Source organism: Oncorhynchus mykiss, chromosome 19 (assembly GCF_057628025.1).
Source record: "Oncorhynchus mykiss isolate SJ-2025 chromosome 19, ASM5762802v1, whole genome shotgun sequence".
Lineage (NCBI taxonomy): Eukaryota > Metazoa > Chordata > Actinopteri > Salmoniformes > Salmonidae > Oncorhynchus > Oncorhynchus mykiss.
In genome coordinates this window covers 25976152-25990003 of record NC_143040.1, presented here as the reverse complement: position 1 = coordinate 25990003, position 13852 = coordinate 25976152, and the positions used below count along the sequence as shown (strand labels likewise).

General features: G+C 40.5%; 2 long non-coding RNA genes across 2 annotated transcripts; both read left to right on the top strand.

The window, feature by feature from the left end:
• The first annotated feature begins 3681 nt into the window (after positions 1-3681).
• Positions 3682-6361, top strand: LOC149975148 (uncharacterized). The gene is made up of 2 exons (XR_016488857.1): positions 3682-4361; positions 5115-6361. It is a non-coding gene; the product is annotated as an uncharacterized LOC149975148 (long non-coding RNA).
• A 501-nt stretch (positions 6362-6862) lies between these two features.
• Positions 6863-13829, top strand: LOC149975147 (uncharacterized). The gene is made up of 2 exons (XR_016488858.1): positions 6863-10143; positions 10245-13829. It is a non-coding gene; the product is annotated as an uncharacterized LOC149975147 (long non-coding RNA).
• Positions 13830-13852: the final 23 nt, after the last annotated feature.

The following is a 13852-nucleotide window of genomic DNA, read 5'->3' as shown; positions in this document are numbered from 1 at the left end:
CTACAATGTAAAGTAGTGAGTGTACAGCTTGTATAACAGTGTAAATTTGCTGTCCCCTCAAAATAACTCAACAAAAGTGAGTACACCCCTAAGTGAAAATGTCCAAATTGGGCCCAATTAACCATTTTCCCTCCCCGGTGTCATGTGACTCGTTAGTGTTACAAGGTCTCAGGTGTGAATGGGGAGCAGGTGTGTTAAATTTGGTGCCATTGCTCTCATACTGACTGGTCACTGGAAGTTCAACATGGCACCTCATGGCAAAGAACTCTCTGAGGAGCTGAAAAAAAAATTGTTGCTCTACATAAAGATGGCCTGGGCCATAAGAAGATTGCCAAGACCCTGAAACTGAGCTGCAGCACGGTGGCCAATACCATACATTACCTTGTTGGGGATAGGGGCAGTATTTTCACTTTGGATGAATTGCGTGCCCATAGTGAACTGCATCAAACTCTGTCCTAGATTGCTAATATATGCATATTATTATTATTATTATTATTACTATTGGATAGAAAACACTCTGAAGTTTCTAAAACTGTTTGGATTATGTCTGTGAGTATAACAGAACTCATAGGGCAGGCAATCTTCCAAACAAGAAGTGAAATTCTGAAAGTTGGGGCAACTTTGTCGTCATCGCCCCCTCCTTTCCCAACAAGAAATGGATCTGGAAGCACTTCCTATGCCTTCCACTAGATGTCCTCATTCAGTAGAAAGTGTAATGGAGCATTTGCTGTGAACTTTGACCTAATGGGAGGGAAAATAGTCAGTGTCCCGACAGAATGCCATTTTCCTGTGGTGCATTTCTCTGTGGGTGTCACGGCTGTTCCATTCGGCTCCAGATGAAAACGTATGATCCGGTTGGAACGTTATTGGATATATATGATAATAACATCCTGAAGATTGATTCTCTACTTAGTTTGACCAGTTTATTCGACCTGGAATATATCTTTTGGAAGTTTTCGTGCGACTTATCTTGGACCAGCAGTCAGTTTTTGGGCACCTGAGCTGAACGTGAAAGCAAATGCAGCTAATTGGACACTAGTATTGGACATTATGGAACAAAACTAGGAACTAGGACTCCTTGCACTACATTCTGATGAAAGATCATCAAAGGTAAGGGAATATTTATGTTGTAATTTCGTATTTCTGTTGACTCCAACATGGCGGTTACGTCTGAGCGCCGTCTCAGATTATTGCAATGTTAGGCTTTTTCCGTAACGTTTAAAAATCTGACACAGCGGTTGCATTATTAAGAACCCGTGTATCTTTAATTATATGTAGAACATATATCTTTAGTCAAAGTTTATGAGTATTTCTGTTATCTGCCGTAGCTTTCTATAATTCCTCCGGATATTTTGGAGGAATTTCTGAACATGAAGTCAATGTAAACCGAGATTTATGGATATAAAATGCATATTATCGAACAAAACATAAATGTACTGTGTAACATGTCATATGACTGTCATCTGATGAAGATTCTCAAGAGGTTAGTGATTCATTTTATTTCTAATCCTGCTTTTGTGATTTTATCTTTGGCTGGAAAAAATTGCTGTTTTTTTTTCTTTGGTTTGGTGGTGGTCTAACATAAATATATGTTGTGTTTTCGCTGGCCAGTTCCCTGAGGGGAACTCCTTGCCCCAACAGGACAGGTTCCACTCAGAACCGGCCTCGCCATGGTCGACCAAAGAAGTTGAATGCACGTGCTCAGCGTCATATCCAGAGCTTATCTGGGTATTATTACTGGTCCTATGGTCAGAGACACGAGTAGTAGATTCTTCTTTAATGTCTTTGTTCCCGCTTACAATACCATCTCTGAATTCTTTATTAGATTGGAATTTTCCGTCAGCAGGGAAATGCTGCCCAATTCTACCCGTGATTGGATGTTTTTCATGTGTGAATTGGTAGAATGCTCTTGCGCTTCTTTTAGCGCCTCTATGGCTTTGCTATAGTTGATATTTTTTATTCCCCTTTTTACGAGAGTATCAGAAACCACGGATGCCATTTCAATGGTGGTTATTTCTGCGCCTCTGGTGTCCAGAGTGTTTCGATTTCCTCACTCACGTCTTTATGTGCCAATTTTAAAAAATTTCCAAGGTAGTGATACCCACTTCTGTCATTAACTTCACCGGTCCAGTCAACGTGCCGGACAGGCATGGTTCTCCCTTGCTGCTCTTGGCTTCCATTGTGAAACTCTGTCTAAACACATACTCAGACACAACCACAAAACAATAGTGTTTCATTAGGAATGTCTTCCTTTCTTATAGTTTAAAAGGAGTAATTTCTTCTCCATCAAAATATTTGTACATTTCTTGATGTAATTTTGGATTTTGTACCCACATGGTAGTTACCTCCTATGCAAATTTCCATTTAGGTTTTAATTTTATAGCTGGTTTCCCAATCATAACCAACTACCAGTACACTGATTAATTCATTTTCTTTTACAATGTTTTTCTAACCTGCAGGAATAATTTCTTAATTCAATATTAGGATCCGAGTTTGGAATGACATAACACATGCATTTTACTTCTTACGTTAGTAAACCATGTCATCTTATGGTCAGTTCTCTGCTCCAACAATGATGCACAAGCTGTTCCCAGAATTTTCCCTTTAACTAAAGATGTCTCTGCTCCAACAGAGATCCTAATGTGCACAACCTGTTCCCAGAACAGGATTTTCTGGAGGTTGTGTTTTAAAAAAATCAGTCTCATCCTTAAGTCTCTATTTGTTTGGGATGGTGTATCCGTTCATTGAAGCTCCCTGCTGGGTCCAAGGTGGGTACCGTTCGGCTCCGCTTAAGCCACCGTACAGTTAACATTGGCCTCTCCGGGAACGATCAGCAAGTGGAGTTAGCCATCCCATCCTCGTCGCCAAGAATTGTCATGGAATTTCTAACCAAAGGGAAGAGAGACTGTCGATTATTCAAACAACAACTTTATTATAAGATTTGAAGCTCTGGAGCAGTTAACAATCACTCAAGACTGCAGTTAAAAACCCAAAGAACAGAGTTGGCTGTCAGCATATATAAAAAAAGTACAACCTCTTGTCTACGCGACAGTTAGCCGATGTGTGAAAACACGGGATGTGTCACATGCTGCGGTAGCATCCAAACAGCCCTTAGCTGTACGCCCAGTCTTATGACTAGGTCACACAAAGACAAGTTTTATCAGGTTAGAAAAAAACACTAGCATATAACACGCAACAATTCTCTAAGTAAAAAAAACAGCATAGCATGTCTAATTTGTAATAATCCACCACAACTGTCAACCGCAGGACCTTATATAGACAGGTGTGTGACTTTCCAAATCATGTCCAATCAAGTAAATTTACCACAGGTGGACTCCAATCAAGTTGTAGAAACATCTCAGGGATGATCAATGGAAACAGGATGCACCTGAGCTCAGTTTCGAGTCTCACAGCAAAGGGTCTGAATACATGTAAATAACCTTTTTTTATTTTAATATATTTGCAACAAAAAAATGTACCTGTTTTCGCTTTGTCATTGTGGGTCATTGTGTGTAGATGGAAGGAGGAAAAACATTTATTTAAACCAATTTAGAATAAGGCTGTAACGTAACAAAATGTGGAAAATGTCAAGGGATCTGATTACTTTCCGAATGCACTGTATGTATGTCTTTGGTGTGTAGTTGAACTAAAACAAAAATTTCGCTATCATTTGCTAAATCTTAGCTTATTCCACAAATACATCTTTAAATGGCTGAGACAAAATTATTGGCACTTTCTAGAAGTAGTTAGAAATTATTTGATTTCAAGGAGGTAATTCTTATTTACTTTGCAATTGAACCCACCTGTGGTGAGTTGCAGGTGCCTGCAATATAAAAATCACTAATTCAACCAGTTTGAATACAGAAAAGGAGTCATTCTCCTATTTTGTGTCAGTGTGTGTACTGCAATGAGCATGGAGAAATGAAAGAACACTAAATTATCTGAGGTCAGACACAAGATTGTAGCCAATCATGGACAATCTCAAGGCTACGAGTCCATCTCCAGAGAACTTGATGTTCCTGTTTCCACCTAATGTAATATTATCAAGAAGTTTAATCCCCATTCCACTGTAGCAAATATCCCTGCATGTGGCTGCAATAGAGAACTTAATGACTGCCATGTTAGACAATAACACACACATCATTTAAGTAAGTGACACATTTAGCTTGACCTGGTCAGGAAAAACTCAGGGCCCTATACATCGATAACACGTTCCACACAACACAACATATTATCTTCAGTAATACTAAAGTGTTGTCATAACCAATGGACAACCTTTGCATGTCAGGTGTGATCCATCAAGTGAGGTGATGGGCGGCATCAGTTTACAGACGAGAGTCAACTGAGGTGTGTGGGTGAGGGTGAGTGATTCTGTGTTGTATTCCTCAAAGATGAAATTATACTGAATCAAATGAATCACTTCCAATGATTTACCACCCATAAGGTGGGTAACGCTAGTACTTACTATAATATGTGAGGAGAATACAGCTAACAAAGAGTGAAACAAATGTCAGAGGACGCTTCATTAACCTTTGCATACACACGTTTGTCTCTTTAGAATGATATATATATACATTAAGCCTGGCACACAACTTCTATTTCTTCTAGCATATCAAGAACATAAATCCTTTTTGGCTAGCACAGTGGTAGCTTCAACCACCTCTGTGTTTAGAAAGTCTGCTTTCAGTAGCAACAGCCACACATCCTCATCAATCACATACATTGGTGTGGTTCCTGTCACACTGAGTAGGATATTTGCATGGCGTGTGGTCCTTGGGTGTAGCTAAGGAGGTTGGCAATGTGATATGCCACACAGGTGTGCTGTCAGGTATTTCATGTAGCCTATAGATGTACCTAGCTCAGTTCTAAGGAGAGACACAATCGTAAAACGACCGGGAAGAGAGGACCCGCCAATCACAGAGTTCAGGTTTGAGGATTATTTTTGGTCTCTGATATTAGCAGTGTAACAGTGTGAAATGTTTGTATTTAAATTACTTTCAATTCAATTTGTTATTTTCATCGGAAAGTGCAGACAGATATGCTGAATTGTGTTTTTCTGATGTGGTGGTGTTATTGTCACATCTCGCTCTCTTTCCCTCTCTCTCTTCCTGCAGTGATCAGTGAAACATTAAAGCCGGTATTTCCAAAAAAACTGAGCTCGGTAAAAAAAGAAAATGAACTCCTCCAACCATTCCTCTGTCCTCTCTGGCTATCTGGCGCTTGATTCCACTCTCGCAACTTCCTGCTATGCAGTCAACCTCATCCTGAGTCTACCCACCAATGGCTACGTCTTGTGGCTGATACTGACTGGAGCCGGAGGGACGATGGCCTCAGAGGTCTTCGCTCTTAACTCTGCTATGTCTGAGATCCTCTACTGCCTGTGTGCTGTCTTTGTCTTTGTCCACATACACTTCCCTCTTCCCCCTCTCCGAGCTCTAGCAGCATTCTTTAGTGGTTTTATATTCCCTGGCCGCCCCCTGTTCCAGTGCTGTATATGTTTTGAGTGCTACCTGGCAGTGGTCCACCCTGTTGTCTTCCTGAAGTACAGACACCTGAGATACAAGGTGGGGTGTTCTGGATCGGTTTGGCTGGTTGTGATTGGGTTCTGTTTTACTTTTCTGTTTGTAGAGAACCATACATTCTCAAATTATGTGTGTTTGGGAAAATGCCTGGTCTTAATTTCATTTATGTTATTCTGCTGCCTCTCAGTTCTCAGGGCTCTGAAACAGCCTGGGCCTGGGGAAGGGGAGAGAGAAAAGGAGGCGACAAATAACATGAAGATGAGGGCGTTTAAGATCATTGTGATTATCATGGTGTCTATGATGGTGAACTACCTCCCGTGGGCATTGGTTATACCTTTTATTGGAATCTTGGATAAGGGGCAGTTCCTTAATGCCACAAATGTTTGTCTCTCCATTAGTGTGGTGAGTGGGTTTGTGCAGCCCCTCCTCTACCTTCACAGGGCTGGGAAACTGCCCTGTATCAGAGGTCTCTAATTGCTTGTAACGAGATTGGTCCTTGTACATGCACTGGCAAAAATATGTTTTGATTCGGTTTGGACTATTCCTGTAACTTTACCAAAAAGGTTCTCCAAAAATCCTGGTCGTATGATTCCCGTAACCAGGAGGGAATAACTAGGGAATCCAGAGTTTTGCAACCCTACTTTTGAATCATTGCCTCTTTTCTCTGGAGATTACCTATCAATCTTCTTGCTAGTGCTTCACATTGCATCTTTGAGTCTGTGTTTAATAGTGAGATGGGATGATAAGACCAACATTCTTTTTGTGGTTATAAAAATCTGTTTCTTTGCATGTTATCATTTTTTTATCCTTCATACTCAATAAACGCTTATGTTGAACTACTCATGTATTTAATTTTTTTGTAGAGCAGAAACAATCTGGCATTCATTAATCAAGAAGTTTAATCCCCATTCCACTGTAGCAAATATCACTGCATGTGGCCGCAATAGAGAACTTAATGCCTGCCATGTTAGACAATAAGACACACATCATTTAAGTAAGTGACACATTTAGCTTGACCTGGTCAGGAAAAACTCAGGGCCCTATACATCGATAACACGTTCCACACAACACGACATATTATCTTCAGTAATACTAAAGTGTTGTCATAACCAATGGACAACCTTTGCATGTCAGGTGTCATCCATCAAGTGAGGTGATGGGCGGCATCAGTTTACAGACGAGAGTCAACTGAGGTGTGTGGGTGAGTGATTCTGTGTTGTATTCCTCGAAGATTAATTTATACTGAATCGAAAATGAAAATATTTTACAGGGCACAAATGTGTATGCCATATATAGCGTTCTTAGCATACCAATTTGTGCCCTGTAAAATTATTTGTAATTCGCTCCAACTGTCCATGTGTAATTCAATGTAGTGAGTATTGATATTATGGATGGATGTCCATTTTTAAAGTGGTTAATATACATGACATTTTGATGACGGTAGTATGATAAACAAAATAAAATATAATTTTTTATCAAGATGAGAGATTGGCTTAAGATAAGACTTGCTCTATGTCAAATCGAACAGGCCCTGAGGGGAACATCCCTGCCTGGGTACTCATTGGAAGAGGAAGTCTGCGGGTGAAATGATTTGATAGCCATAAGAGTCTGGTCAGCAGAGGGCCCCAATTGTGCACTACTCTTTCTAAAACAATTTCCGAAATCCCCAGTACAAAAACTTCACTTTCGTAGCGCACAATTTTAGATCCTATGATTCCTATCTTCTTTTGAACCCCTTGATGCAGCAAGGCATTGCACCCAGTGTCATAGCCCAAGGTAGTAAAATTGTGTGTTTTGTAGACCCAGCCTTCAACCAGAGATACACTGACAGTTTAAGTTTCTTACCCGTGAGATTGGCTCAAATGCCTGAGGCTTTGGGTTTTGAAAACTCTGAAAGGTTGGCTTCCTCATTTCTTCACATCTGAGGAGAATCTACATTGTGTTGGATCTTATCCCAGTCCCGAAATGTACGGGTGTGATCAAATGTCTCCCAAAGAGCGAGAGAGATTTATGACTTGGTATGAGAGAGTTCGTCATCATATCTTTTGATTTCCATAAAGAGATGGAATTATACTGTGACAATGATGTGGTTATACTGCGTGAAGGATGCTTCAGATTCAGAGAAGAGGTAACAACCTTGCTCATATTTTTTGTCAAACACCCCTCAACTTGGATATACGTACCAAGTCACCCACTATGAATTTAAAATGTAAAAAATATATATTACGGAGAAGGGGAAACAAACCATGCAGATTTTTAAAAACGTAAAGAGTTTTCAGAAGATACCTCAGACGGTTTCATTCGTTTACTCTTATGGTAGCTGTGGTTGTAACCCTTTACTAAATCTTGAACTATATCCACATATCTATGGGTGTTGTGAGGCGTAAAGTATTTCCACATCCTCTCCTTCAAAGTCCTGTTAAAATCCTAACCTGTAGCAAAATGTACGATATTGTGCTTCTTCGTGAGTTTCTAAAAAGTATTGTAAAAAAATTATTTACCGCCGTCAGTCTGCACTTTCTTGGGTGCTCCTCCTTCCTCCAAGATAGAGTCAAAGGCCCGGGTCACCTCTGCACCACTGATTTAAGACCGTTACAAATGCTATTTTAGAGAAAATGTCTATAACCGTTAGCATGTATTGATTTCCATCATTTTTAAGAGCAAGTGCCTGCTTGTCACATGGATCCGCCTGAAACTGAGACATGGGATGAGTAGAAAAACACTATTTTGAGGAAATTGTTATGTAAGTATATCAACAAAAAACATGATGCGTTACAATTAAATGATGATTCAAACAAATATACTAAAATCTTAGACAAGGATATTTCTAGTTCTTCAGAATCATCCACAAGACGTGATACCTGTTGTGACCAGTGTAGAGTCTTCCCCGTATGTCTTACACGACTCATGATTTGTTCCATTTGTTACACACGCTATGCATTAAGCCCTGTATTGTGCAGAGCGATACGTTGTCCACTTTATTTTCAAATTCTCTCAAAAGAAAACAAATGTATATATTCTCTCTACCATAGTATGCAAATAGTTACCCATTGCTTTGCATCAACATTTTAAAAATAAATCATGTTACTAGTTTTCTTGGGTGCTCATTGAGCCAGAAAGTCACCACATCAGACACCAAAGCTTCCTTGTATTTGTTGTTGTCCACCAGTGTGTGCCTGATTTCTTTGAGTTTCTCGTGGATGAAGATCGTCTCTTTCAGTTCATGTAGGAAAGCCTCTGTTACACCATAAACCCTGGGAATCGATGGCACAAGACCCATAGACTCCAGGGCTCTGACCATCGATGTTATAAAACGGCCGGACCACAGTCTTTTCACCAGTTCATCAAAGTGGTTGAAGAAGAAGTACTTGTCTGGGTCATACAAACAAGGATGTCGTCGCTGGCTGGGGTGATTAATCTCACAACCGGGGCATTTTTTCTCTTATATACTCTCCAATCCCCACATCTAAAAGTGTGGCTACAGAGGCCTTGATGGTGTCCATAAATATAACACTGTCCACCCCATCAAACACATCCTCATGTTGGCTCTGTACAACGAGAGCATCAACTAACTCAAACATTTTCAATTCCATTATATCCCAACCTGTAAAAGGAATAAGCATATACTTGGCCTAAAATCCCCAGTCAGTCCACCATCACGGATGTGACCGTTGCGGATTTTCTCGTTGCTGATATAGAACTCCACGCATTCCACAAGGAAGTTAATTCTTTCTTTGTATTTTCACCCTATGAAATGTTCTTCCTGAGGAGTCAGGGGCACCTTCCCAACGGGCCTCGTAACCCGTGAGCAAGCTACAACCCTTTGCGCTAGCTCTCAGTTCAGGACACGCCACCTTGCGAAACACATGCCAGCCTTCAACCCTGTAGTCCACTCCTAAGGTCTGGTCTGTATATTCTTCACCTTCGGCTACGGTTTAGAGTTTCACTCTACAGATAGGGTAAACAAACATATTCCTCTGTAGTTGTCCATTAGACATCAACACATGATCTTTCAGCACTGTTATGGGAGATATTTGGGGTCTATGCAAATTTGTAAAACACTTTTTTTGGCTCATTGTATATTGCTGATTTATACTTGTATATTGGAAAGTTCAGATGTTGACTACAGTATGACACTATATACATGTAGTAGTTTGTCATGTATTTGATAATATAGTTTGAGTAAAGGAGTTGTTTTAAGCGTCAACTTGATAATAAATCAATGCAAAATATTCCATTGATGCATTTGTGTATTACTGATGTGTCCCAAATTGCACCCTATTCCCTATGTAGCGCACATGACTCCGGTCAAAAGTAATGCACTATGTAGGGAAAAAGGTGACATTTGAGATGCAGCCCAGGGCGCAACCGCTCACGCCTCCATCTGTATCCACAGAAGCAGTTTCCAGAGAGGAGATGAACACGACTGAAGGGGGATTCTTATTTCTCCTCTGTGGTCCCCACCACCAGTCGTACATCTCAACCGGGGGACCTTATCCATTGTGTTCCGTGCAATCAACCTCATCCGGAGTTTCCCCACCGATGTCTACATCCTGTGGCTAATAGTGACCGGAGCCGGAGGGACGATGGCCTCAGATTTCTTTGCTCTCCACCTGACCATGTGTGAATTGATTGTCTGCCCGTTTTTTTCTTTGATGATTACTTGCTTCCCATATGTTTCTCTCTGGTCTGCTGTGCAATTCTTCTCTGGTTTCTTGATAGGTGCTCGGGCCCCTGTTCCAGTGCTGTCGTCCTATGTGGAGCGCTACCTTGCGGCAGTCCACTCTGGTCTACCTGAAGTACAAACCCCCCCAGATACAAGGTCGGATTCACTGGTTTAGTCTGGTTGGTTGTGATCGGGTTGTGTTTGGACACATTTTTCATGGTTTTGATCACTCCCTACTTTAGACTGACCATGAGTGCTCACATCGTGATTTTATACGTGATGTCATTCTGCTACACATACATACAAAGGTGTGATAACCTTTGTATGCTTGCAAGGTGCAATGATGGGAAAGTACCGGGTAAATGGAATGTACTGCCTTAGTTCTCAGGCTGGGAACTGTCTGCACCTGGGCTGTATCACCGCCTGGTACGGCAACTGCTCCGCCCACAACCGTAAGGCTCTCCAGAGGGTAGTGAGGTCTACACAACGCATCACCGGGGGCAAACTACCTGCCCTCCAGGACACCTACACCACCCGATGTCACAGGAAGGCCATATAGATCATCAAGGACAACAACCACCCGAGCCACTGCCTGTTCACCCCGCTATCATCCAGAAGGCGAGGTCAGTACAGGTGCATCAAAGCAGGGACCGAGAGACTGAAAAACAGCTTCTATCTCAAGACCATCAGACTGTTAAACAGTCATCACTAACATTGAGTGGCTGCTGCCAACATACTGACTCAACTCCAGCCACTTTAATAATGGAAATTCCAAATTAGCTCCATAATATCGACAGAAACATGGCAAACGTTGTTTAGAATCAATCCTAAAGGTGTTTTTCTAATATCTATTCGATAATATATCCGTCGGGACAATTCGTTTTTCAGTAGGACCGATTGGAGTATTGGCTACCGCTGTATTTTACGTGAGAATCTCCACCATGTGACCACTTACGCAATGTGGCCGCCTACGGATAATCTTCAACAGAAATGTGTAAAACTACGTCACAATGCTGTAGACACCTTGGGGAATACGTAGAAGGCGTAAGCTCATTGATGGCACATTCACAGCTGAATAGGGACTCATTGGAACCCAGCGCTTTCAAAACCTGGGGCACTTCCGGATTAGATTTTTCTCAGGCTTTCGCCTGCAACATCAGTTCTGTTACACTCACAGACAATATCTTTACAGTTTTGGAAACGTTAGTGTTTTCTATCCAAAGCGATCAATTATATGCATATTCTAGCATCTTGTCCTGACAAAATATCCCGTTTAAAACAGGAACGTTTTTTTTCCAAAAATGAAAATACTGCCCCTAGAGTCGCAACAGGTTGAACACCATTCCAACTAGGAAGAAAGGAATGGGTTGTGGATTAAGTAAACAGATAAGGTAGTTAACCTATGGTTGAACCGACGAAACTGAGCTCTGGGGTGTTTTAGATAAGGCAGTGAGTGCATTCCTAGGTTTTCTGTTAATTAGAACTGTCAGCTAAGTGGTGATCGATAATGGTGAGGAGTCAAAAGTTAATTCAGTTGTGTTGTGTGTCCTGTGTATGTGCTAGTGGGTCAGAATGAACTCAGAATGAGCTTTTAAAGTTCCCTTTGTCTCGGTCGAGAGGAGGAGATTCATTTTAGAAGCAATGAAATGACTTCATGTTATTGTATATAAACTGTTGCTCGTGGTAACGTGGCAGCGCGCTCCGAGAATAAATACTGTTACCTATTATTGATAAGACTGGTCTCCGTCTATTTTATGCAAACAAGAATCTTACAAATTCTCATAAAATAGATTAAGGGAATTCAATTAATGAAAACACATTAGTATAATTAAATTACAGTAACATCGTGGCTCTCAACGAATCATCTGTGGGTGGTTTGTCGACCAGCCATCACTATTGCAAAGCTCTCACTAATAAAGATTTAGTTTAAGTATAACTCTAACTTGTGTGATAAGTTTGTCTCTCCTCATTTGATAATACAGAAATTAACCACCATAGTTCTCTCAACCTGACCCTGACCGACATCCTCTTCTCCCTGTCTTCTGTCGTATCCTTGTCTACATACATGTTCTATTGGTTTATTGAACACTGGCCGGCCCGTTTCAAACCTTTGTCTGTGTGGAGCTCTACCTGGCAGTGGTGCATCCTGTAGTCTACCTGAAGTCCAAACACCTGAGATACAGGGTTGAGTGTTGTGCTGTTGTGTGGTTGATGGTGCTTGGGTCCTGTTTGTTCTGTATGCTTCTGATTCTTACATCAATATACAACTATTATTTCTTGGTTCATGGACCTCATCCCGAAGTGTGTGAGATCATCCTACTGCCGCTCAGTTCTCAGGGTTCTGAAACGTCCCTGGCAGGGTAATGGGGTGAGTGAAAGAGTGGACAAATAACTTGAAGATGAGGGCGTTTAAGATCATTTAATTTTTCCTGGTGTCTATAAGGGTGAACTACCTCACTGTGATTATAATCAGGTCTTTGTACAATGTCCTCAATCAGGTTGTGTTCTGTTTGTCACTATCCATTTGTTTCTCCATCAGTATGATCTGTGGGTTTGTGCAGCCCCTCCTCTACTTCCACAGGGCTGGGAAACTGCCCTGTGTCAGTGATCTCTGAGGGAGAGGTGACTTCCTATTATGGGGCACTCACACTGCTCAACTCTTTCAGTGACTAAGCTACCAATATCATTCATTTTCAATGGAATGAGACACTTGGAAACATTCAGTAATTGAACCATTGGCAACTAGAGAGCTTGCAACCAAAGTTGAGAAGATTACAACTTTATGCATATTATCAAAGACGTGACCGCGTGATAGCCAATCAGAGTAGGGAGGGTCTCGCTATCTAGTTTTAACACCATGCTGGAAAGGCTAACAACTAACAAGCTGTTTTACATTTTATTAAGAGGATACACTATTGAGGGGATGCTTTGGCAAAAAGTTAGCTGATGTTAGCGAGTAGTGTGTGTCCTGTTGGATGTCACTACTCTGAAGTATGGCATCGACAAGATATTCCGTTTTATTTTAGTTTCTGTCATTCATCATTTTCAATATCAAAACTAGTCAAAGAAGAAAAATCTCTACTTGGTGATAGATAATGTAGGAACAGTGTCTCAAAAATAAGATAAGAAGTTGAAATAATCAAATGGAATTTTATAAACTTGAGCTTATAATTAATAAGTTAATCCTGTTTTTGTTTCAATTCAATTATTTTAAAGTGATTCACAAACGGATTGTGATGTTATATGAGTCTCTTAGTAATGGTTTATGTCCACAGACTTTACAATTGGCTATACTATTTGTTTTCTGTAAACAAGGAGGTGGCTGAGCAACTCTGTGGATCTTATAGACCACCATCAATGTTTCATCTATGTCGCAAAATCCTTTAAACTTGAATACTATTTTTTTTTATTTACTTTTTGTAAATGCTGTCCAAACAGGGTTTATCAGAGGAAAGACCAGAAAATAAATGTCTGTTTCATGTTATTGAGGCATCTAAGAAAGAACATTTGATTGAATGTAGTTCTAGTACATCATATACACGTTACATTTTCATTTTTTTTCCTCAGACTGTTTAATAGATTTGCCAATAAACTTGTGTTGTAATTACTTTTTTTCATAATTAATAAAACAATTCTATCTATTTTTTGTGGTATTTTTTATGTC